The 24,038-nt window shown below is 40.8% G+C and overlaps 1 long non-coding RNA gene across 5 annotated transcripts in view; it reads right to left on the bottom strand.

Moving 5' to 3' along the window:
* Positions 1-220: 220 nt before the first annotated feature.
* Positions 221-24,038, bottom strand: part of LOC121090944 — a 32,530-nt gene continuing 8,712 nt past the window's right edge. Inside the window, exons 2-5 of one of the 5 annotated variants that reach the window (XR_005828784.1) lie at positions 21,610-21,657; positions 12,838-13,022; positions 10,256-12,088; positions 221-10,119 (exon numbers count right to left, since the gene is read on the bottom strand). This is a non-coding gene — a long non-coding RNA (uncharacterized LOC121090944). Of the gene's footprint in view, positions 10,120-10,255; positions 12,089-12,837; positions 22,396-24,038 lie in introns of those variants that run through there. The other 4 variants (XR_005828786.1, XR_005828783.1, XR_005828785.1 and 1 more) reach the window with 4 other exon arrangements.

Here is a 24,038-nt window from a genome sequence, read left to right as displayed (position 1 = left end):
GTCACATCCTGCTGGTGCCGGGCACACGGAGTGTCCCCAGGGCTCAGCGCTGGGGCTGGCTCTGGTTCATATCTTTATCAACAATCTGGATGAGGGGATGGAGTGCACTCTCAGTCTGTTGCAAACACCAAGTTGGGTGGGAGTGTTGATCTGCTGGGGGGCAGGAGGCTCTGCAGAGGGGTCTGGGCAGGCTGGACCCACAGGCTGAGGCCAGTTGTGTGAGGTTCAACCAGGCTCAGTGCCGGGTCCTGCCTGTGGGTCACACCAGCCCCACACGGCGCTGCAGTCTGGGGTGGAGCGGCTGGGAACTGCCCAGTGGGAAAAGACCTGGGGATGCTGGCTGATGGCCAGTTGAACATGAGCCAGCAGTGTGCCCAGGTGGCCAAGGAGGCCGATGGCATCCTCGCTTGTATCCAAAATATTGTGGCCAGCAGGACCAGGGCAGTGATCATCCCCCTGTACTCAGCACTGGTGAGACCACATCTTGAATACTGGAAAGTAGGAAATATTTTCTTATCCAGAATAACATAAGCTATAGATGAGGTATGTGTGAATACTTTTGTGTAACATGATTGTATATACTCTGCAAAATGTGTTTTGGATGTAGTTGAGAATAGTAGTGTATGTGACTCAAATAGATACATTAAAACATGTAGGAAGGAATAGATAAAGGCAGGAAAAGAGGAAAGAAAACAGATGTGGAGACAGCTAAAAAGATGACAGGTGTGACAGGCAGGATCAGGTAGGACAAATCCAAAGAGTTTATAAGAAGATGAAAAATGACTGTCTGGAATTGTACCTTTTGTATTTCACCACGATGAAGTTATAGTGCTTTTTCTGCTCGTGATGCAAACGAAGCACTGAAATTCTGATTCCCCCCCCCTCCCTGTGTAAGATGTCCTTTACACTGTGATGAGATCACTGGTGTATTAGTTCATGTTAATCTTTTCAGAAAGAAGCCAGGAACTGCAGTGAGGTCATGACTGCAGTAATGTCTAAAAGGATGGGTTTATGGAGGAAAGGAGAAATTTTCCTCTCATTTAGCAAAACTGTAACAGAATTTGCCATTCTCAAGTGTGTTGGACAAGTTCAAGTTTGTCTTTTTTTGTCTGTTGCATGTTTTTGCTAAAGACAACCTGCTTCATACTCTCTTTTTTTTTTTTTAGTGTTGCAAAATCCAACACAGCTTGCAGACAAAGCACCATGCTAGAGCAGTGCTCCATTTGAACACATTATTTAGAAGCATCTTTACCCGTGGTACCTGCCCAGCCACACAGTCAAGACAGAGGGGTAAAAAAAATCAGACTCTTGTGATGACCTGAATGTCCTCACATTAGACCTTCTGTATCATTCAGGAGGCAAATGCCTTACTGATAACATCCTAGTTCCCATCTCTTTCAAGGAGAAAAAACCTTGGGGCACCCCCCAGGGCCATGGTATCACTGTTTAATATGACATATTTGTGCCTCATTGATCAATGGAGTAGTGTCAGGCATGAATTTGGACTGTGACATTTCAGGCAATGGTGGTGACTTGGAAGTGCTGAACTTTCACTGTTAGTCTGATTTTTACCTTTTCCACTCTCTGTTTGCTAAGTGACAAGACAATGATATAATTCTGAAAGGTCTTTAGATGGATTTAGTACTGGAAAGAAATATGTAGACAGATGGAATCATATGCCTCACTTTACCATGGCCAATGTATTGTATTTTAATGTCTTCTAATGAACTTTAAAATTACTCCCCAGTGTGCTTGCTGCCTGGGTCAGAGGGGTTATTCCGAGTTTGCTGTCTTCCTGGATTCTTAAGGTAATTCCCTCCGGATTTGTTGGGTCAACAACAAAGTGGTGATAACAAATACACTGCTGCTTTAATCCAGTGCTATGCTTTCTCTCTCTTTGCAATGTGGATTTGTGCGTACTAACTGTTACACTGCTCCTAGTTTAACAACTTCAGGGCATTAGTAACATGCAGCATAAAGCCAGTTCCCCTTTCCTATCTAGAGACCAAATGTCCTGGATGATCTGTGTGACACAGCGGATGCTGCGCATTTAGTTTTGCTCAAAATGTTTAAGAGCTTTAGTTGCCCAGAGAGGAGCGAGAGATTAATGGCATTCATTGATAGTGATGGGGAACAGTGTGCTCTAAATCCCATCGCAAGCAAAGAGCCCACCTCTACATACTACTGATATACATAACTACAGAAAGCCTTGCTATTTAAAAAGACTAATTAATAATGCTTAGTGGTCTAGATTTCTAAGTATGAATTGTCAGGGATTTCAGCAGGCTTAGGGAGGTGGGGAAATGGGTTAACATTACATTGTTTAAAATTACAGGGTTTACCATTGTTTAAAATGATAAGCAGGTAGGGTTTCCACACCAGATTGGAGGCATTTGTTCTCTTTTATTTGTACTAAAATTTCGGCTTGAACTCACATTGTCATTCTACCCAGACTGCTTCGCAGATGAGCTAATTTGTCTACCTGTGTTCCATTTTAGGCCTTGGTTTTAATTTGAGGATGATTCCTGCTAATACCAAAGACTGGATAGGACATCCATTAAAAGTCTACACAGCAATTGAAATGGAAAATTCCAAAAGAAACCCTATTAGAGTTTTTCTCCATCAAATCAACATTACAGACTTCTTATGCATTTCTTAATTAGACATTGATATTAACTGGACTGTTGCATGATTTAAATCTAGCTCTTAATCTCAGCTATTCTATGCTGCTGTAGTTTTTATGACATCCAACTAGCGACTGCTTTATGCATTAATCTATCTGGAAAACCACCTTCACATTTTTTTTGTCTTTTTTTAGAAGAATAAAGGCCCCAAGAAGGAAATGAAAGCTTTTGGGTTCAGCCATTAGTAATTTTCTGCTTAGTATTTGAAAAATTGCTTATTTTAATTGCTTCATAGAAGAAAAAGATATCAAAGCTAACGTTCTTTCTCTCCAAACTTTGTAATTATTTCTCTCAGACTCTTATTTGAAATGCCTTGAAAGGATTTTCATTGAAATGTAGATTTCTTCTCTTTCAAAAGTACTTTTATTCCCCCGTGCTTCTTTCTCTTTTTTTCCTAGTGACTTCCTCGCTAGATTTAGAGCGAAATACATAGACACCAATCTCTGGACACTGTAGTGTGTGTCACACAGATGTCCCTTAAGTGCTATCTTCTTTAAACCTAACCTTCCCATGGCCTGGAGACTGTGCTGACAATTGGCCACGGGTCTTAGGCAACCTGGTATCCTTGGGCTTCCTCCACAGACAGTGAAGAAGTCATAGGTGTTAAAAAGGTTTGCTGTATCGGTCATGCTCATTCTGAAAATTCCTGTGTGATTTACTTTATTAATATCACTACCAAAATCAGGGGAGCCTAATGGAAAAGTTTTATAAATGTTAGTGAGCATGTCAGCCAACTGAAGTGCGGGGTTTGTGATAAAGTCTGAAGACAGGTAAGCTTTGTACAGTTTCAGGTTGTGTTTCCTGCATTTATCCCAAATATCCTAATCCAGGAAGGAATTTGCTAACCAAACCCTGTAGTTAGTTCTGCATTGTATTTAAACATCAGTAGCACAAAGCTTTGGGATCATGTTGGCATCATCAGTAATCCTTGATACAAATACAGCAATAGTAGCAAGAAGTTCTTTATTTCACCTACACATTTTCGGGGAACATTATTTACTAATAGATTATGATCTGGTCAAAATGATCTATACATTCATTACATCTAGAGTGGGCTTTCATAACTCACAGTATCTAAGAATGAGGCAAAACTCACATTTGTTTATAGTGCAGCAATTCTGCTCAGCAAAAAAAAGGTGCAGAGAAAATACTGTCCTAAGCACCTTGTGATCTGCTCTGAGTCCCAGGTGATTTCTCATGCCAGCTCAAAAACATTTTTAAGAGCCGCCGAAGAGTGGGGACCTGGCTGCCTCAGAGACTCCTTCAAAATATAGCTGTTCTCTCTGCAAATAAGTGGCCCCGCCAGCCTAGAGCGGTCACGGCTAAGGTTATCTTGTAGGGGGAATCTTCACAGTGGAACAAAACATTTTGAGAAAAGAAGATTGAAATGAAGCTAAAAGCATTCTCAGTATCAGATTTTACATGCGGTTTTTTGCAATAACACAAAAGGAAGAAAAAGAACAAGAAAATGAGTTAGAGAAAGATGGAGAGAGAGATGGTCTATTAAGCAAAGCTACTTTTTTACTCTCTGAATTTACAGTCCTGATAGACATCTTTATTCAAAATTACTCATTTTTTATATTCAGATACTACAGTTTTCAATACTAGGTCCTAGATTTGTCTGGACAGATTACCCTCTTATTCCCACAATGAAACTTAATTATCCTTTTTATGTCTTCAGATACTTTCAGTCATTTCCTGAACTGTTTCTGGGGACAGAGAGCAGCTGATGGGTCAGTCAGTAAAGCAAGTACTGTGCATCCCTGTTGGCCACACGTTTTTGAAGGCAGAAGCCCTTTGGCCCCAGGTGTCCTTAGAAAGATTTTAAGCACTAGTACCTGTAATTTGCTCCGATCTACTTTTCTGAGCTTTTTTTTTTTTTTTTTTTTACTAGGCAGAGAGTCATCATTTTCTCAGCACCTTTCTGTGTATTACTTGGAAGCATCCAAATCTGAGTAACTCACCTGGAATCTGTAGATGGGCATTTTAATGATTCATCTCCGAGACAAGAATAACCCCTCATGAAAGCCAGGATGTCAATGACTGCATGGTTTAAAACACACCTTGCTGTATCACTGCTGTTGCAGCAGGAAGGAATGAGTCTGAATAATTAGTCCAAATGACTAAACAAATTGGTTCAAAGCAACAGTAGTAGCACAGAGGGTCGTACAAATTGCTGGTATTGAGTGGTTACTAGACTTCAGGACAGTTCACTGGTTTCATCTGTAAAGAAACCTATAACACACATTATCCATTCTCACTACCATCTGTGTCTGAGCAGAAGTAACAAAGAGTAGTTAACACAGAAAGGTTGCATAAGATAACCCAAGCCTTGCAAGTACTAAAGAGAAAATTATAATGATTATCTGTTCAGTCTTTGAGAGCTATTTTTTAGCTCTTATTATTTTTGTAAGTCTCACTTATTCAAATAAGAATGTAAAAAAATGTTACAATAAATGAAAATATAAATAGGCTTAAGAAAATCACCCAGTTCATCAGAAAGTAGAGAGATAGCAGCACAACTGGTGTGTGTTATACAATCCTTTATGAATGAAATGCTAAATCCCAAAGTGCTGACCTGGTTAAATTATTTTAATATATAAATAAAGCAGGTGTTGCTGTGGTACACAGGTATGTTTTATTGGATTGAACAAGTAGTGGTCAAATACAGTTTCACAACCAGGCTAGGATAAACAACAGACCTTGTATGGACTTTATACATTGTATAAAACCCAAATTAAACAAATAATTCACTTACCCTGGAATAGTATTCATATTCCAGTCATATCTCTGCATGGAACTTGCTTCTTCCAAATCCAGCTTGTGACCCCAGCCTGAAAGCAGGGAACAGGATGGTGCAGTATCACTGAGACCACATAGTCTATCATACCAAAACCAGAGATTAAGACAGCACTGTGGAATAAAACACAAGTTTCTCCGTCACACCCAACCTACATTTTTTCCTGATGAGTTTATCACTCTTAATAATTTCCACTAGCCTGAGAGAACAGATAATCTGTTTTCTATAAATACAATAAATAGTGCTTCAAAGGACATGGCACTTATTCAATTCATTGTTTCAGTGATTCAAAATAAACGTGAAAAGATGTCTAAGTAGCAGGATCCCAGGGTAGAGGGTCTCAGGCCGAGTCCCCATTTTTGCTGCTGCTGAGTTCTATCACCTTAGACCTGTCGCTTCAACCTTCAGCCTGGGTGCATTTGCCTGCCTCCATAAAGCAGACAGTTAACACCTTTTATAGGGCTCTTACAGTACAGCTTACTGTACAATCTGTACAGTGCACAGCAATAAACTAGGTCCCGATCTCATCTGTGCCCTCGCTCTGTGTGACTGGAAAATGAGTGATAAAAAATAATAATAAGCTCTGAATAATTATGTATTGTCTTTATAGTGAAGCAGGCCTTGAGCACTGTGAGCTCTCCACTGGGAGAAGTCCCATTTAAAAAATCTCCCTGGCATAAAAATGAATCGGATCCTGTCACATGAATGGCCTGCATTTACTATTCTTTTCACTTACCTTCTAGTCGTTCATTTTCTGAGCTGACTTGTGCCTGTTCCCTGGTTGTCAGCAGGAACTGGGTAACAACAACTTGCTGGCAATAGAGTATTAAATAAACAAACAAACAAACAAAGGAAGAACTGCTGACTCAGCAGCTGCACTATTACAACCATTATGTAAAACAATCAAACAACAAATGCAACTTCTGAACATCATGTGATCCACATCACAAACAGCGAGGGAGAAAAGTGACGGAGGATTTTGACCAGTGCTAATGAATTTGGAACAATAGTGGCTTTTGTGATTGTAAGAAATTCAGGATGGGCCCAGGTTGAATTCTTGGTCTGTCTGAGCAGCAGACGTTCTGCTTCCTGTAACCATTGCAGCATTAAGCACTGCATCCATCACCTGTAAAAAGGCAACCCTTGGACTAGCTCAATAGTAAGGACCACCCGACTATAGCCAAGAAAATCAGTCAGCATCTCAGGTCTAGGACATTGAAAAAGTCGGGAAGTTCAGGAGGGCGCTTCACTTCACACAGCTCTAAGTGTGATACCAGGGCTCCTTGTTTCATCTGGGACATGAGGAAGGCACGTGCTGCCTAGACTCAGAAGCTCTTAAAAAATGTGACAGTTCATACCAGCTGCACCGGGTTTGCCCCAGGTGTGGGGCATCTCCCCCAGGACGATGGAGCAAAACAGAATAGGGCAGAAGCAGAAACACCACGAGTAACTTAATGAATGCTTTGGTGGGAAGAAGGAGAGATTAATTACAGGGAAAATCTACTAGCCATTAGGTGTCCTGGAGCAACTATTGCGACACAGAAGCAAGTGAGTTTCTGTGTGGCTTTAAGACATCTGCCCTAAGGAAGCATTTGCAATTGAAACTGCATCCTCTTTTTCTTAACTCTCCGATTCACACAGGCCAGCAGTTGCCTTGCTAAATGAAATGCTTCTTTAGGGAGACCAGCTGGCCCCAGGGACTGGTAATGCAATATAGTGCCTTTCATCTCTCAGCCATGAACCCAAGTCAAACAGAGTTTGGTAAATGGCCAATAACCCTTACCATCCTAGGGGCTGTTTGGTGACCTGTGCGAAATGAGGAGGGTCATCTCTGTGTCTGTTTACTAGAAGGCAAGTGTCAACTACACCATAAAAAGGGACACAGTTACTACTCATTATCACCCAATTTAACATTCTGAAGCCAAAAGAATGAGCCCAGAAAATTCAGCCATTTTCTTACCCAACAATGGCGGTCCCAGTACATCAAGGCTTGAAGAACATTAATGAGGACAGTTGCATTGTAGCAAACCAGGCTGTGCCTCTCCTGCGGACAAGAAATCCAAATCTGATCTACTCACAGTGGCATGTGATTGCAGTACATCCCAGATCTACTTGGAAATCCCCAGGAAGAATGGTTCGGGTTTTAGGTGCAGCAGGCACTGAAGCATGGCCGTGAAGTTACAGAAAGCTGCAGACTTCAGCAAATCTGCACTTAGGGTCTTAAATAGACACAGGCAACCTGCATAGGGCCACAGCATCCAGCACTGACAGAGTTAACGTGCTGAGAACTCCATCACTGGAAGGCTCTGTTCCCTCACCCATCATGAATATACTGTTCTGCTTACTAAAATAGCTGCATTTGGAAGGGTTGAAGGCCAGAAGCTCACCGCGGTACCCATTCTTGCCCTATGCACTGCTTGTTTTAAGGTCAGACCTTCAGCATCAGGAACCTGTTAGAAGAAAGAGGAATCACTTTAAAAGTTGTTGCCACTCTGGGAGTTACCCTGGAAGGTCCAAGAGGGGAAAGGGAAAGGCAGGGGCAGATAAACACTTAGCCACATGAAAAATCAGCTGCCCCTGATTGCAATAGATCTGCATAAAGCTCTGAAAGCCACCCAAAACTCCAGCCAGCTCATTCTTACTCATAGTGTTTCCAGTCACCACTACCATTTTGTAGCTCTGCTATGCCATAGCAATGATAAGGTCGCTGTTGTTGTCAACTGTGAGTTACTGTTTAATCCCTACTATCTTGATTAATTGCATTAAATTGATATACCTATGTTAATTAAACAGAAGATGGCAGAGGCAGCTTTTACCTCTTATTCTTTTGTGTAGATCATTTCTCAGGGCTTCACAGGTTGTGGAAAAATAACAATACAGACACACCACACATCATATTTCAGCTCAGCTGATAAAGCTATTTTACTCACAGTGGTCCATGATTTTTTTCTCATATCACAATATAGGCTTAATTACCAGGCTGCTGCTGCGTGGCAGCTCCCCTTGCATTATTTTTTTTTTTTATTTGTATTATTTGCAAGTTGTAATCATGTTTTTCTGTCATCCCCAAGCAATGTGCGTGCGTGCGTACAGGCAAATGCCAAGCCTGGAAAGGAAATTTGATGCGTGTCCATGAATTGGAGTTTTCAAACTTTGGCTGAAGATTAGTACATGTAAACATAGCTCTGCCCCCTTCATCTTGGATAATTGGTCACAAATGCTACTTGACACTTCTCAAATCAGACACTTTACATACTTCTGAGCATAGCTGAACTTTTTTGGCAGGAATTAATTTGCTTTGCAACTCAGCCGCTCATTCCTGGCCTGATCCCTACTCCAGTGATTTCAGTGCAATGTTCTGCCAGTGCGAGAAGCACAGAGGCAGGACCAGATCTGTTTGCTAGCGTTGACAAGCCTGGCTTTGTTGAATCCCTCAGAAATACAATTACTGCAGCTAATGTTCTGCCCTTTGCCAGCCTTGATTAACAATGGGATTTTTACTTTCGGGTCCCTCTTTCTATTCCAATTACTGTACAAGTTACATTGCATCAGGGGACGTCTCAGAAAAATGAAGAAGTCAATGTAGCATCACCAGAAAATGCAACTTCTGACACACCAGGACCCTTCCACAGCAGCATCAGCTTTATGGCAGATGCCTACAGACACCATCCGCTCCCAAAGAGATTGTCTCAGTTTTCTCCTACCTCTCCTGCTAATGGTGCATGCTCCAGCAGAGAAGGAGAATCCATATCTGAAGTACCGATGAGGTTTGAAGTAGCCACGGAATTTCATGCTACTAAACAGCCTCCTGTTTACTCTGACATTGCTGTGTGTTCGCTCACCATGCACTGGTACTACAAGAGCTGAGCAGACCATATGCTCACTTAGAAGGGCTGCCAGGTCTCAGGGAGCATTACTGTGCCTATTCCAGGAGGGGTTTGGGACAAGAACACATTCCATAAAGGTTTCCACTGCGAATATTGTATTTTAGCTGGTGATCTGTTTCTGTCCAGCCTCTGAACTGAATGGCAGTTTATCAGCCTATCCATGTACATCTATGAATAATCAATGGAAAATATCATTCACCCTTTATTGTACTGGGATGTTGATAAGCTGCAGCATATTAAAACTGTTTGTTGGTTTGTTCTTTTCAGCTATTAAGCGGGATGTGCACCAGCATGCCCTCCTCATGCTGGTTGCTTCATCCAGAAAATGGAGAGAAAATGATGGAACAATGTCAGTTCTAAAAGAGGGCGAAGGTTCACATGAGTTATTTTAGCATTATTGTCTTGCTCATCACTAACACTAAATCTGTAAATTAGATTGAGCTCCTACCTGCAGAAGTAAAGGATGAAACTTTGTGCTGTGCCTCTGGTGTAGGCCATGAGAGGAGAAAATACCTGGTCATACCATCATGTTGCCTTGGTTCTCAGGGCTTCATATAACTCAAAGCACTGATGAGCAGAGGACAGGACAGGAACAGTCCACACAATGTTTCTCCAGCCTCTGGTAGCTTGCACAGTGAGTGGGGGCTGAACCACCACCCAGTGACAGTCAGGGAACCAGCTGCATCAGCCATAGCTCTGTGTGCTTGGTCCCCACACTTTCCAATCATGGTCTCGTGATGGTTCATCCCTGGAAAGAAAGGTAGCTGGTGTTACAAGAGAGGTGGCAGATTCACTGTGGAGAGGCAAATGCCCTTATTGCCCCTGAATTTGCTATGGAATAATGCAAGAGAAGACATTTCATGCTAGTACATCTTGATTCTTACCTTAAATTAAAGAGGTGGAGACGTGTCTTGCTTCCTTCTATTTAACTCTGATACTGGAACCGTTATGGGAGTGGTAGGTATAATATGTATAGGTGAACAAGGCACCAATTTGCAGAGATGCAACATAGATCTAAAGCCTGAGCTAAGGAGGAAGCTTAGTTTCCATTACTATTATGTATCACTATATAAATTTAGCTTTCAGGTCCTAAACATTTTAAAATAACGTGTCTAGTGTTAAAATCAAAGAGTATCAGAAAAAGTGAATTACAGGTTACAGGCCTCTAGTATTTGCAGTAAAAGACCTACTATCATAATTACACCTATAGAGTACTCATTTATGTTGTTATTAGGGGAAAAATGGTAGAATTAGGATGTATGAAAAGAAAATATTGCAGAAGGGGAGCCAAATAATTTAGCTGGGACAAAGAACTACGATGGCTACTCAACACACTTCTGTTTTCAACACATGAGCTCACCGTGTGTGTGTGTGTGTGTGGACCTGCAATGTCCAGGGATTTAGGGAAAACCACTATAGGTCACTGATGCCTAGTACAACTGGGAACAAACCACAGCCCACAGAAAGGCCTGACCTCACACAGAAACCTCCAGCTTGAGAGCTGGATGCCTTTTTGTACCATAGTCTTTGCTAGGTGAGAATAGAAATTGCCCAAATGATTCCATGAGCTTGGTACTTTACAGACAAAAATCCTTCCCCACTGCCAATAAGATCAAACCTAGACTCTTGAACATTTGAAATGAGATTAAAACAAGATAAAAACATCTTTTTTTCAGGGGAAAGATGAATCTCCGTTTTGACTCGTTATTTTGTGGTTGGGGCTAAGTGGCCATTATCAGTCCATAGGTACCCACTGCTGTAAATCCACTGCATTGCCTCCTGGATGTCATTCCTGAAAGTAAGTGAACTGTTGCTTCAGTGGCTGAAGATTTACTTGTTTAATGCCTGGTGTCATCAACAAATTCAGGCTGCAACGACATCCTACTTGTTTAAGCTAATACACAGCTTTGCACTCTCCTTGTTTTTCTCCCCATTCAAACTAATGGCTTAGTGTTAATGTCTACCATGAACACACAGTTTGCATGCAGATAATTAGAAGTCCGGCTGAGTAGATCACATTATTTAATGTATCATCATTATGTTTGTATTTTTAAAAACATCTAAACAACATTATTTCTTCTGTAACTCCATCTCTTCAGTGCTCTGACACCAGGGATGAATTGTGCTATGCGTTTTGGTAGAGGTTTGTTTTCTAAAAAATGATGGAACCACTTGGAGTTTAAACCATTGCTGTAATGAGTTAGTAAGTTGTCCCTACTTGAGAAAATTCTTGTGCAGGAGTAAAATTCCTTGTTTGGCTGTGCTACAAGAAACAGGATGATATTTAATTATGACAATTCAAACTCATCTGGTTTCTCCAAGTGCAGACTATTATTGATTTACAGTACTAATATAGAAAAAGCGGAATTAAAAACCTGGTTTATTTAGAAAATTACTTATTCCTAAAAATGTCTGTTCAGCTCATTTTTAAATTTGATTTCTTATCCCAGGTGAATTATACTGCATTTCTGAATCTCAAGAACTGCTTGCGCCTGATAACAGCTGATCGAAGTACCAGCATAGGTCGGTCATTTTGATTGTAAGATTTTTGTTTGTTGCTTTATTGGACAGTGATGTTTGCAAAAGAGAGATTAAGAGCACCAGAGACAGAATTAGAGACCATGGTTAGTGCATGAGACTTAAGGTTAGTATAGGACCTTGGTCTGCAAGATCACTGGCAAATGAAACCATCTTGCAGGCAGAATCAATGGCTCGTTCTGAAAAAAAAAAAAAAATAAGGAAAATCCGTGCCAGTGTTTCAGCATGACAAATGAACTTAGGCAAGTTGAAGATAATCATGATTATTTAATATTCCACAGCTTTACAACTCGATACTCTGTGGACAAAAGATCAGAAGGCTGCTGAGTCCAAAGTTTTGAATCTTTGGGTCAATATGCTTCTCATGTCTTCAGCATTTAGTTTAATTTAGGAGGAAACAGTTCTGAGCTAAGATAAGATCTCAAACAAAATTGACGTGGACTCACAACATGGCCTAACATAACAATTTAATCTATCCTGTGCTCCCCCTGAAAGAAGGCTTAATAACTGTGGTATGATTTCACCTGCTGCTTCTAACATTTGCTCATTCTTTTTTCCTGAGCAAATTTGGATTATCAGATGGCAAGCATCTTTGTTCATGGTAGACAAACTTGAATTCATTTAGGATTAATAACAGTGGGCTCAATACTGGATTCAATGGCAGTCTTAATGAATGGAGTCTTTAGAAGGCAAATATTTGTTTGTGTTAAAGAGAAATAATTAATTCTCGGTTTTCCTGGGTATGAGGTGATTTACAGCACATATCACAAAACAGTTTCCCTATGTATCCAGCCTTGGATGTACAAACTGCAGGAACATTCCCCAAGCCATGGCACTGCAGATACAGGTCATTTTGACCTTGGTGTTTCAAAATCTGAAGTTTCACAACGAATTATTTGATGTGAGGAAAAATGTGTCTCTTACTCACAGCGTTATCTCAGGCCCTCTTGGTGATCTGACGCTGAGGAGTGAGGAGAGAGGAAGGTCCGCGTCGCTGCAATCCATTAGCACTCGTAGGTCAAGACAGGACTACTCAGATGGAGGAATCCAGGCTGGATCTCGATTTTGACCCAATCCTTAACATTGTCTTAGACATGGGCATCTTCCAAATTCCTGTGGGAAATCCCGCATTCTTTACTATTTTCCCTGTCCCTTGGGAAGCAACCAGGGCACACGCCACCGCCGTGCCCTGCCACAGAGAAGCTGGCTGAGCTGCCAGGCTGGGCTGCGCTGCCCAAAACCGAGTACCCACTGACCTCGCTAAAAATTAGCAGACTTCAGTAAATTTACCCTGCAGGAAATTTTACCCTGGAAAAACATCACCCACATTGCTAGAGTTTAGGACAACAAATTAGAGCTTTTCATATGCACTGGAAGCTTTTTTCCTTTTTTTTTCCTACCCCCCACCCCTCCTCCTCCCCCAGTAACATCCATTTGCTTAATTCCATTTGAAATCACCCAGGGTAGGCACCTAAATACCTAAATAATCTTGTCCTTCATGCCTGTCAACATCTTGAGGCACCTAACCACCTTTAGAGATGTGGTGTGAAAGCTTGTGAACGATGCAATCGAGGAGGGAAACAAAAGACAAGTATCCCTATTTGCTGCCCAAGAATCCACAAAGAATGCTGCTTCAGCTCTGCTCTGATTTCTAATTAGATTATGAGTGATGTAGGACTCTGAAGCCAAGCTGGAGTTTGTGCTAGCACTTTGCATGTATGAATGACAAAGGGACACCACTTTCATATTGATTTAAGCAAGCCAGTGGAAGAATGTTTAAACATCAAGTGCTTGATGCCCCAGTTTTCCAGAGCACCTGGAAATGTCAAATTAATTCCAGGTGTTCTGCCATTAAGACAGCTTTTACAGCCACACACACAAAATGTGGCTCCCAGTTCCACAAATAAAAACTGAGTGGTTTCTGCTCCTAATGCCTTGATAACTCTGACATATTGCAAGTTCTGGAAAGAATTTTAATCTACATAGTTTTTTAAATGGGGAGGGGAGTGAGGGGGGAGGGATTTTAAATATGCTGCATACAATTTGTGATGGTCATCTCTAAAATGCAGCTCCATTATCCTTTTCCATTTGGAATGAATGAGGCTAATTAATTTCAGGCCATACTTGATGAGGTCAGCACCATACGAAGGGTGCGTGCTAGACATTGCTAATCTCTTTCAGCTGAGAGTGATGAATTAAAGATGAAGCATTCCTTTGCAGGCCTAATTTAGAATGTATATCAAAAACCTACAGCAAATAATACTATACCCTACAACAAAGGAAAACTTGTTCTCTCAGGCTCCCATGTAGGGTTGATTTTAAAGGCATTTTCATTTCACTTTGGAATTCCAGCTGTGGATGGGTGAAACAGTTCAGAAAATTCAAGCTTTCTCTCTTTCTATTGCTTTTATGGACAAAAGTAGGCAAGGGGGGGCTAAGGGGAGAGCGAAACTAGTCAGTGTTTGATCCTGTATATACTGTGATTCTGACTGTATGCTCAACATTTAGGAAAGCTGCCAGGGTCTTGTGCTCCCCAAGTGCCTGTGACATGACACCCCCTCACACAGTGCACACTGAAATTTTCCTGTTGGGTTACTTTAAGTCTGAGGGGAAAGCTATCAAGTGTTCCATTTTGTTCAGCATCATCTCAAGGATGTTTTGTTGGACGTTGCAGGCTTTCCCCAGGAAGCAGGACGGGTCCGGCAGTTCTGCTGGGTCACCCAACAAGGACACAAGAGCTTCCAAGCCAACATGGAGCTCTATTTCTCCTTAAGGAAAAACACTTCCCTGTGCAAAAATGTCCCATCATGTCTAGGAGCGGAAGTAGCAAAATTTAACAGAAAAAGTCACCGCAAAAGCAACCACACCAGGTCTGGAAGCAGTAAAAATTGCTTTGGGGCTCTCAAATGTGCTGGTCTTGGGGCTCAGCCAAGCTTTGCCACCTTTCCCTTAGGCAAAGCCCCCCATAAAGTCCGTAGGGGTTTTCCCCAAGTGAGGGACTGCAGGATTTGGCCCCATAGGCAGCAAGAAATTAACCTTAATTTTCATTTCAGTAAAATGGGGACTATGAAATCCTAATCCAGCCTCGGAAGGAGGCTGAAAACAATAGACCACTGGCTTCCCCACCACTTTGCTGTCTAATACCTGGCAGTTTCTTCAAATCCTTGACAGGTTGCTGCAGCGAGTCGAAGTTCCCAACTGGTGGCCATAAGCGGCTGCCGTCTTTGTATCCCAGTAGTCCTCATTAGAACAAAGCTGCTTCGAATTAAACCCAATCTACATGCCGAATCAATCTTTCAACCCTTTGATTGCTTCTGAAAATATTTATATTTCTTAATAATGCACATTTTGTCCCAGAGCCTGTGATTAAACCCAGACAAGGTCCAGAGAAGCCTGAAGTATATGTGGAAGGGGTTATTTTGAAGAGGAAAAGAAAGATAAAGAACACAGGTTTTTCCTATTGTGAAACCATTAGAGTGTATAAATCTAGCAATTGCAGTTGTATAAGCATCAGAGTGGGGTTGTAATAAATACAGATTGGAGTATTATAGTAACCAAATGGAGTTTATGGATTATGTTCACTAGTTCATATTTCTCAGCTACTACAATCTAACTAGCATCGTGCTGCACTCAGCTTTATTAATATTCCCTATTAATATTCTCTTTACATGTTTGTGGGGAAAAAAATGTTAGGAATCAACTGCTGCTCTGTGTAAAACAAACATGTTTAAAGAATCATGCCCTCCAAAGAAAAAAACAAACAAGGGGATGCTGTAAAGGGACTGTGTTAGAAGGGCACGGGCTGTAGCTGGCTGTAATCGGCTCTGTTCTGCTTAAACTTAATAATTTCCATGTGAGTGAGAATCTGGCCCTAATGCAGGGCATTTGCTGCATTAAAATTAGGATGTAAAAATTAAGACAGTAACTGCTACTATCCTTTACCCAGGTAAATTTTTAAGGCGCTAAATAATCAGCTTTGGCTGGAGATGAGAAACACACAAAGGCTTTGAAGCTGTGCTTTGTGGTAAATAGCGTACTATTCCCTCCTCAAAAAGTGGCATACATCACAGGTAAGATACATGGAGATGAAGGGAAGGATGCATTCCGTGGCTGAGAAGTAGCCCAGATAGGGCCTGATCCTCCAGAGTGGGAATTTGCCGTCGATTAAGAGGGTGGCTGTGGCTGAGGACACAGATCAGATAAAGGCACTGTACCTGTCTCCCTCCCTAAACATAAATGACTGCCCTTGTCTATAATAAAAGGGAAAAATTGACTTCAGAAAACATGCCCCGATAAATCTCCTTGGATAAAGTAATAAAATGCCTGGGTGGGAGGCAAAGAAATCCTAGAAACTAAAAATATATAACACTTATTTAATATCATTGTCATCATCAGCATCACACGGTAAATACAGCTAATACACTTTAGCAGTGGGCTGGTAAATGCTTGTGATAATTTTGCTTGTGACAGTTTCCCCGTTTATAAAGGCGAGAAGGAAATATTCTCAGTTAAAATATTATTAATTGATTCTTTCATTACATATTTCATTATATTAAGCTGTAATTTCCTAAATATGTTGGGAGGGTGGTATTATTATTATAGATATATCCTGAGTCTTGACAGCTATTTTGCATTAATATATGATTTGGATGCTCAGTCTTTAAGGTAGAGAGAAGGGGGTTTTTATCATCACCAAAAATAAGGGGAGAGGAGTGATGAAAAAAAGCTCTCATAAATAGGGACGGATCCAAAATCTAATGACATGTATGAAAATCCATCTTGGATCAGGCCCCCAGCAGAACCTTATATCGTACAACCAGTATTTTCTGAATATCTTCTATTGTTTGACAGCCTTGATTTCACACTAAACTTGAAGTTCATTTCTGAACAGAAGCTTTTTGTACAGAAACTTTAAATCATATCCCTGCGTGAACACACACATACCATAGAGGATATTGTCTTATTAAAGAGTTTAAGCCTAAAGGTGCATGCCTATTTTTAAAAGAAATTTTCTGATTGTAGATAACTGCTCAATTTGATTTAGTGTCCAATGATAGTGATGGGGTTGATAACTGAGCATTCATCGGTAATTCATCTTGTGCTAGTAGAAATTTACAGCAAAGCAGTGCTTTCCCAACACTGACAAGTCCTATTAATCTTCTTCAGACACATTTCAATAGGTGTCTCCATCTGTGCCCAACATCTAAACACTCTGGCATCACTAGGGACTTGGAGACACCTTCATTTCAGGTTACACTAGTGAAAATGTGATACTAGATTGTACTCTATTTTTAACCTAATTCTCTCTTTTCATTCAATTAGCCTTTCTTGCCTGCATTTTTCTACTCATGTGTAACATCCTTTTCCCAAGAAGAGCTTAAAAACGAGATTTAGTTACTTAAAGAGACAGAATTTGCCAGGGCAAGAGCAACCAAGAGCTTAATACATAAAAGCAGAATAATAAAGCTTACACATACAATTCAGAGACCGAAGCACCAGCCACAAAACAGGTCCTGTGTAGCACGCCCACAATATTCCCCTCCTGATGCACCTCTTGCAGGCATTGTTTGGTTAGGACAGGTCTGACGCTAAACACCGCATCTCCAGCTTCCCAAGTTTTAAAACAATTGCAGAGTATTTGGGGGCTGAAATCCAGCATGCACCAAAACATCTCTGTTTGTTCAGGCTGTACAGGGATCACCACCATACATCCCCACTTCGCTTTACATATACGGCTAATGCATGAACAAACACAGCGCAGCCAAATTACAGCAATAACATTTATGGGTGGATTATGTTCCAACTTCCTCACTTATTATTAAAAGCAAGTAAATTGCAAAGCACATGGAAGAGGTAGGGTGCAAATGCAGGCGAATTTCCACTCGGAACCAAATGTTGTTTTTTCACTTTCAAAGCTGCGATGAGTTTGCTAGCAGACGCAGCACAGCTTTAAAGCTTACACATTCAAAAATGTGTGTTTGGGTTCTTTTTTTTCCTCCTTACTCCATTTACGTTTGCCTTTCAAAGCAGAGCAGATGCACACCATTTGGATTTGGGTGGCTTCTACTTGCTCTGAACTTTCTTCTGAAAAGAGCAAACCGTGAGCCGTGCGTCTGCTCCGCAACTCGGAGGCAGTTTCAAACTTTGTTTCTGGCTTTATGAAGTTCTCTTGCAAGTCGTATTATAGATCTAAATGACCTTATTGTAGGTGGCAAGTTTAAATATGCCATATTAATAACTTGTTATCCAAGACAAATTAAGTCCTTATGTGTCAAAAGCACTCTGCTCTGGATTACCTACAAGACAAGTATTTATTGAATAAACGTAGGATCCAATTTCATTTTAATGTGACTGACTGTATGCTTCAACCCCTTAGAATGAGATAAAAACTCTCAAACCTATAACTGTGTTGCAACATTACACCTAACTTGTCTATTTCTATTATTGTCTTTTTAATGTGGGATATCAAAAGTGTTTGGGGTTTAGAAGGATTGTTATTATTATTATTGATATTGTTGTTGTTGTTATTATTATTATTGTTGTTGTTATTATTATTATTATTATTATTAAGAAAAAGGAGAGAGATAGAAAAAAAGACTGGCATTCAGCCTAAAGAGAAATCATTGAAACAAATTAATCCTATGCCGTTTAAATTGACATGGTAATCCATCATCAGCAAAGGGAAACTCTGAAAGCAATCTAGAATTTGCAGTGTTCTTTCACTGGCCCTCAGGCACAAAGACAGATAGTAAAAGAGGAAGAGGGGGGGGGAAAAATCATAAAAGTTAGCAGCACCTTAGCAAAGGGAAGGGCTAGAGAGAGCAGCTTTCACTTTTTCCTGCTTTCAACCACCCGGTTCAGAAAGCAACGCTGATTAACCCTCAGCCATTGCCTACTAACATTTACTTCTGTGTGTCAAATCATCTTCGGCTGCTGAGATATGAGCAATTTCAAATAGTGCAGAGCCCCCATCCTGTATAAACTCTACCATTGAAAACTCTGCCAAGCATCAGCTGGGGCATTTCTGCTTACAGAAGGCCTTTTATTAGCCTAAACTTGATCGTTCCAAATGGACAATAAATTCTATCTTCACAGCCCTGGAGAAAAGAGTTGTGCTATCCTTGGGAGTTGAATAGCCAGGATTTTCATAGAGCTAGCATGAAATAACTGGGGAGGGGGGTTTATTTGGGTTTGGGGTAGTTGGTTTTTTTTTTCTATCCCCTGCCTTCTCAGCAGGGCTGTCCACTATAATGTATGTTTCCCAAGGGTTTTTTCAATCTAGTTTTAAATATCTAAAGCGATGAGACTTTGTGCACCTTTAAAATTTTATTATACTTATGGTCAGAAGAAAACATAAACCTCTTGGGCCTTGAAAGCCCATTGCAATACAGCCATTATCCCTATAATGTCAACAGAGCTACAAAATTCTCTAGAAATAAACCTTTTAAGAACAGCTTTCCCTGCCTTATGTTTTCTTTTAAGGTCAGTGGTGCATCACTTTTTGGAAAGTGTTTCCCCTCTCTGGCCAGGTTTAGCAATCTGAAATAGAACGTATATTACTAAATGAACAGGTTTAATTTTAGACGCTGAAAAAATAAATAGAGAAGAGAGCGAGGCAGGAATAATACCTTCCAGTTAGAAACAGACATAGTAGAAAGAAAAAGTCAGAACTTTAGTGCCAGGGGCAAAGGGGTGAAAGGCTGGCTAATATGAACCATATCCAACATCTGCCCTATTTTAATTTAGCAGGGATAAAGTTTCTTCTTTTTTATTATTAAGAAAACTTTATGTGGCAGAGAAACCCATGAGCTATGTTATCAAAACTGTTTCATTGTCACACTGAAACTTAGAACTATTAAGAACTGGCTGGGCAAAGAGATAAAAACTCCCCTTCTCTCTCCTTTTATACTCTGTGACAAGCCTGGGCTCGGGTCCTGCTGTCTGGGATGTCCTTTTCATGTCTTTATGAAGTACTGCACTTGGGGCTGTGATATAAAGGGGAGGTTAATTGTTCAGGATGGGTCCAAATGATTGATTCCCCAGGTAAAATAAATAATTAAATAAATAGATAGATAGATAGATAGATAGATAAATAAAAATCCAGGGATTTAAAACAAAATAATGCTGCAAGGATGTTCGAGGTAGTCACCCTCAGAGATGAGCAGTGGTGGTGGTGTACAACAAGTGTAAAGAAGGGCTGGATGGCGGAGCTGTATGAGAAACAGCCCAAATTGCCAGGCTGGAACATGATCTTGCTCCATTGAAAAGTTTTCCACCTCAATAGTGCAAATTCTACCATAAAACAACAAAAGTATACTAAAACACATGTGAGTAGCTGTAGGAGCAAGAGAGCAAATTGGTTTCTGACAAAAGAAGGATGAATACCTTTGGATAATCTAAAGTTAGGATTTGATTGAAAGCATAACATTCCTTTAAGCATCAATATGCTTAGGATCCAAAATATGGTTATTTTATTACCAGCTAATGCTCAGATCAAAGCAAAACACTGTAGCTGGAAGGGACATTCTCTCTGGAAACAAAGTTCCATGTAATTATTTCCTATTAAAAACTAAAACTGGTCTTAGATTTAAAAATTTGAGCTTCCGTACATGTGATATAATGCAAGCTTGTCCAGAGAGAGCAGACGTGCCATTTTTCACTGTTTGCTGGTATTCCTTTGCTTTAAAGTTTTCAGTTTAGCTTTAACCCTTTGAATGTGAAAAATTCTCATCCAATTTATGTCAGTCAAACACAAGGGATTGTTTTGGATAATACTGACTAATTTCTTATAAACAGAAATTAGAATTTGATATAAACTAACACCATTTTTAATAAAAGTCTCCAGATGTCAGTAGGTGAAATATAAAGAAAATGATAGTGATTGATAGGCAGTTGAAACTTAAATATAAAATTGTAAACAAGTGGTTTACTCTTGGGTACAACAGCTCATCTTAATTCAGCTTGGGACACAGAGTTTGAAATATGCACCACCAAAATATTTCCGAGAAAGCTGCAACCTTTCGGAGGAGAGAGATAAGAATATATTTTAATTATGAGGTTATAAATATGCAATCTATTTATGTTTTTTTACCATCCCCTAATGTGGTACGTAACATCGTTCAGATACAGTTACATATCTATCTGTCTGTCTCTATTCCTGTCCAGGGTTTTGGGTTTTTTTTCTTTTTTTCTTTTTTTTTCTTCCTCCTGATAGTTCAATCTCTATTTATGTCATCTCTGAGGCAGGCCCTGGAAAAAAAGAACCTATCTATCTGTATTTATAAACAGAATAAATAGGGAATGGTTCCTTTTTACAAGGGGCTAGTATTATAAGTAGCAATATGAAATATTTAGACACATTATTTCAAGCTTTCCATCTGCTTCTGATTCTGCTAATAATTTTTGATCTGTCACTCAGAAATAAGAAAAAAACTTTAAAGAGTTCATTAGGACTGCAGAAAGGAAGAAGAGTCAGATATAAGGCAGCAATTATAATTTGGTTTTAACTTTTTTTTTTGCTGACTCCTCAGCTATATTGTTTAGTAGAAGGATGGCTGCAATATAATTCTATATTAAAAGCTTGTTAAATAGGGAAGGAGCTGAGACATTCAGCTGGGATATTGTTTGCTAGCTCAATTAGTATCCCAAGAATTTGAAAGTAAAATAAATCTATCTGAAGATCATATCTAAACATACTTACCAAAAAGTACCCACCTCTCTCAGCAGTTCACATATTTCTGCCTTCTGACTGGGAGGGAAAAAAAAAAAAAAAAGGAAAAAAAAAAACCCAGGTCGGATATATAGGTTAAGATTGGCGTATGGCAAGGTTTGTGTGAAATACAAAGAAACCTATATTTCACTCAACAATTCCATTGCTTAAACATATAGTTTAGAAGCATCTTTTCCTTAAACATGTGCTTCAATAGCATTTTCTTCAAAGGAACAATTCAATGTGTTAAAAGATTTAAGAACAAAGAATGTGCTGCAAAATGCAAATTCTTACAGTGTTATACTGTGTATGCAATTATGTATGTAGGCAGATAGATATAATTTGAGAGTTATTAACTTTCAACATCAATGATGTACCCTGAATCAATATAATGTAACTACCTATTAAAATATGAACCAGGTGTGTTACCAGGCAAATACAGTCTGAGAAGCTTTTCTAGATATTTTTTTTCTTTAAAGATTACAGCTTTACTACGGACAAGAAGCTCAAGGGATTGCTGCTGGTCCTAAAGATGGAGATCGTTTTGCTTTTTGCAATATCTGACATTTCTAGAATGTTTCATTTCCTCCACGTTTGGGAAAAAAAATATTTTAAAAAAACCCACAAAAAAACTCTGAAATAGTGTAAAGGGAAAGAATTGTCTCACACAAGTCCATACTATTGTGCACCTCCCGGTTCATGGGAAAGAAAAAAGTTCCCTTTCCATTTTTCCTTTGGCTCAGGGGAAGGGAATGAAGGGAGCAGAAATCATTTTAAGCCTTGCCCGCCCGCCCGCCCGCCCGCCCTCCCCCCTTCCCCCCCCCCCCCCCCCCCCCGCCTTCCCTACCCCGGTCGGATCGACCCCTCTTGCTTGCAAATCCCTTTCTTCTGCCCTCCCTCCCTCCCCCAAACACACAGCCCAGCGCAGTTAACCTTGGAGCAGCGCTGGGGAGGGAAGGGTTAATGAAACCAAGCTCTTTACGACCTCCAGGGTCAGACTCTTCCTATCTGCAATCTAAGGAATTAGGTAAGGAGGTTATAAGATTATAGTGAAAGGAGTTATAGGCCCTCGTAGCCTCACACCTGAACATATTGGGCTAATCCATTGGGATTCTTAAAAATCGTTTCAGCTATGGAAAACTGTTAATTAGGCTGAGTCTTATCCCGAGGTTTCCTGTTGCATTAGTGATCCAGCCGAGCTGCCTGCACTCTATAGGCTCGCATGAAGTGCTCTTAATATGCCTATTTCTCTACACACACACACACACCCTTCTCCACAACTAAAAACAGCATCAGCCACTGATTTCGGGAGAAAGCAAAGTTTGGGTGGAATTCAGATTCAGACCGGGAGATGATCAAAAGTCATCCATCCCTCCCTCCACCCCCCCACCCCCGGCCCGGTCCCTGAGCCCTGGGTGCCTGGCAGGCTATTTGCAGCTGTTTCTAACTTCAGTGTTTGTTTACAGTAGCAAAATTAGCACTTGGAGGAGAAGTGAAAAGCTGTTTTCACATCAGTTTTACTCCTCGGTTCCTAGCTTTAGATGCCTTTCCTCCCTCCCAGCAATCAGCATCATTTAAAGTCCGGCTCAAACTTTCTCTCGCTCCTTTGACTTAGTTTTCTGCAGTCGCATCCTATTTTCTGCTAAAGAAAAATATACAGAGAGAAGGTAGCGTCTGAACACGGCCCAAACATCAGGATTCGGGGGGGGCGGGAAGGAAAGAAAAAAAACCAGGAGCATCCCCTAAAGCACGTATTTTAACGTCGCTTGGCAGAGCCCCTACCCTGCTCCCAGCTTTCTGCCCTTTGGCACTCAGACATTTGCTTGTCTCCAGCACTTAATCCGTCGAGCCACCCCGGGCTGTACCTGAGCCACGGCTGAGCTGCTCCCTGCGCCCGATAAAATCCTGCAGCAGCAACTCCCTAACTTCAACACTTAAAGCACGGGCTGGTTTTAGCCTTTTTGTCATTTGCAGAAATACTGATTTTATTTTATTTTTTCTTTTATGCCACTTGTGGTCACTCTCGAATGGCAATAATCTGTAGATTACATATTACGAGCCTTGTCATTACGTGGCTAAGATGAGGTGGTTAAACGCTAAAATCCATTTTACTCACCACATTTGCTTGAGGGGGGGGGGAAGGAGAGGGGAGAACAAACTTGGAGGAGAAGGATTTAAACCCCTGGCATCTGAGCTGGACGTGCCCTCGCTCCTGCTGCTAGAGGGCTGCCTGCCTGGTGGGCACGGGGGCTGGAGACCCCTCAACTTCACCTCCAAGTCAGGCGCCCGCTTGCTCCAGCCCTCGCCTTCCCCTAGCTCCTGAGCCTTTTGTCCCCGTTTTCGTGGTGTCTCAGCATTGCTCCACAGAGACGACTTTTCTCTGCCTCTCCTGGATTTGCTCTGTAGCATTTCTAGGCTCC

This window comes from Falco naumanni, chromosome 7, assembly GCF_017639655.2.
Source record: "Falco naumanni isolate bFalNau1 chromosome 7, bFalNau1.pat, whole genome shotgun sequence".
Classification (NCBI taxonomy): Eukaryota; Metazoa; Chordata; class Aves; order Falconiformes; family Falconidae; genus Falco; species Falco naumanni.
Note: the sequence above shows the minus strand (reverse complement) of the source record. Positions and strands in the feature narration are given on the sequence as shown.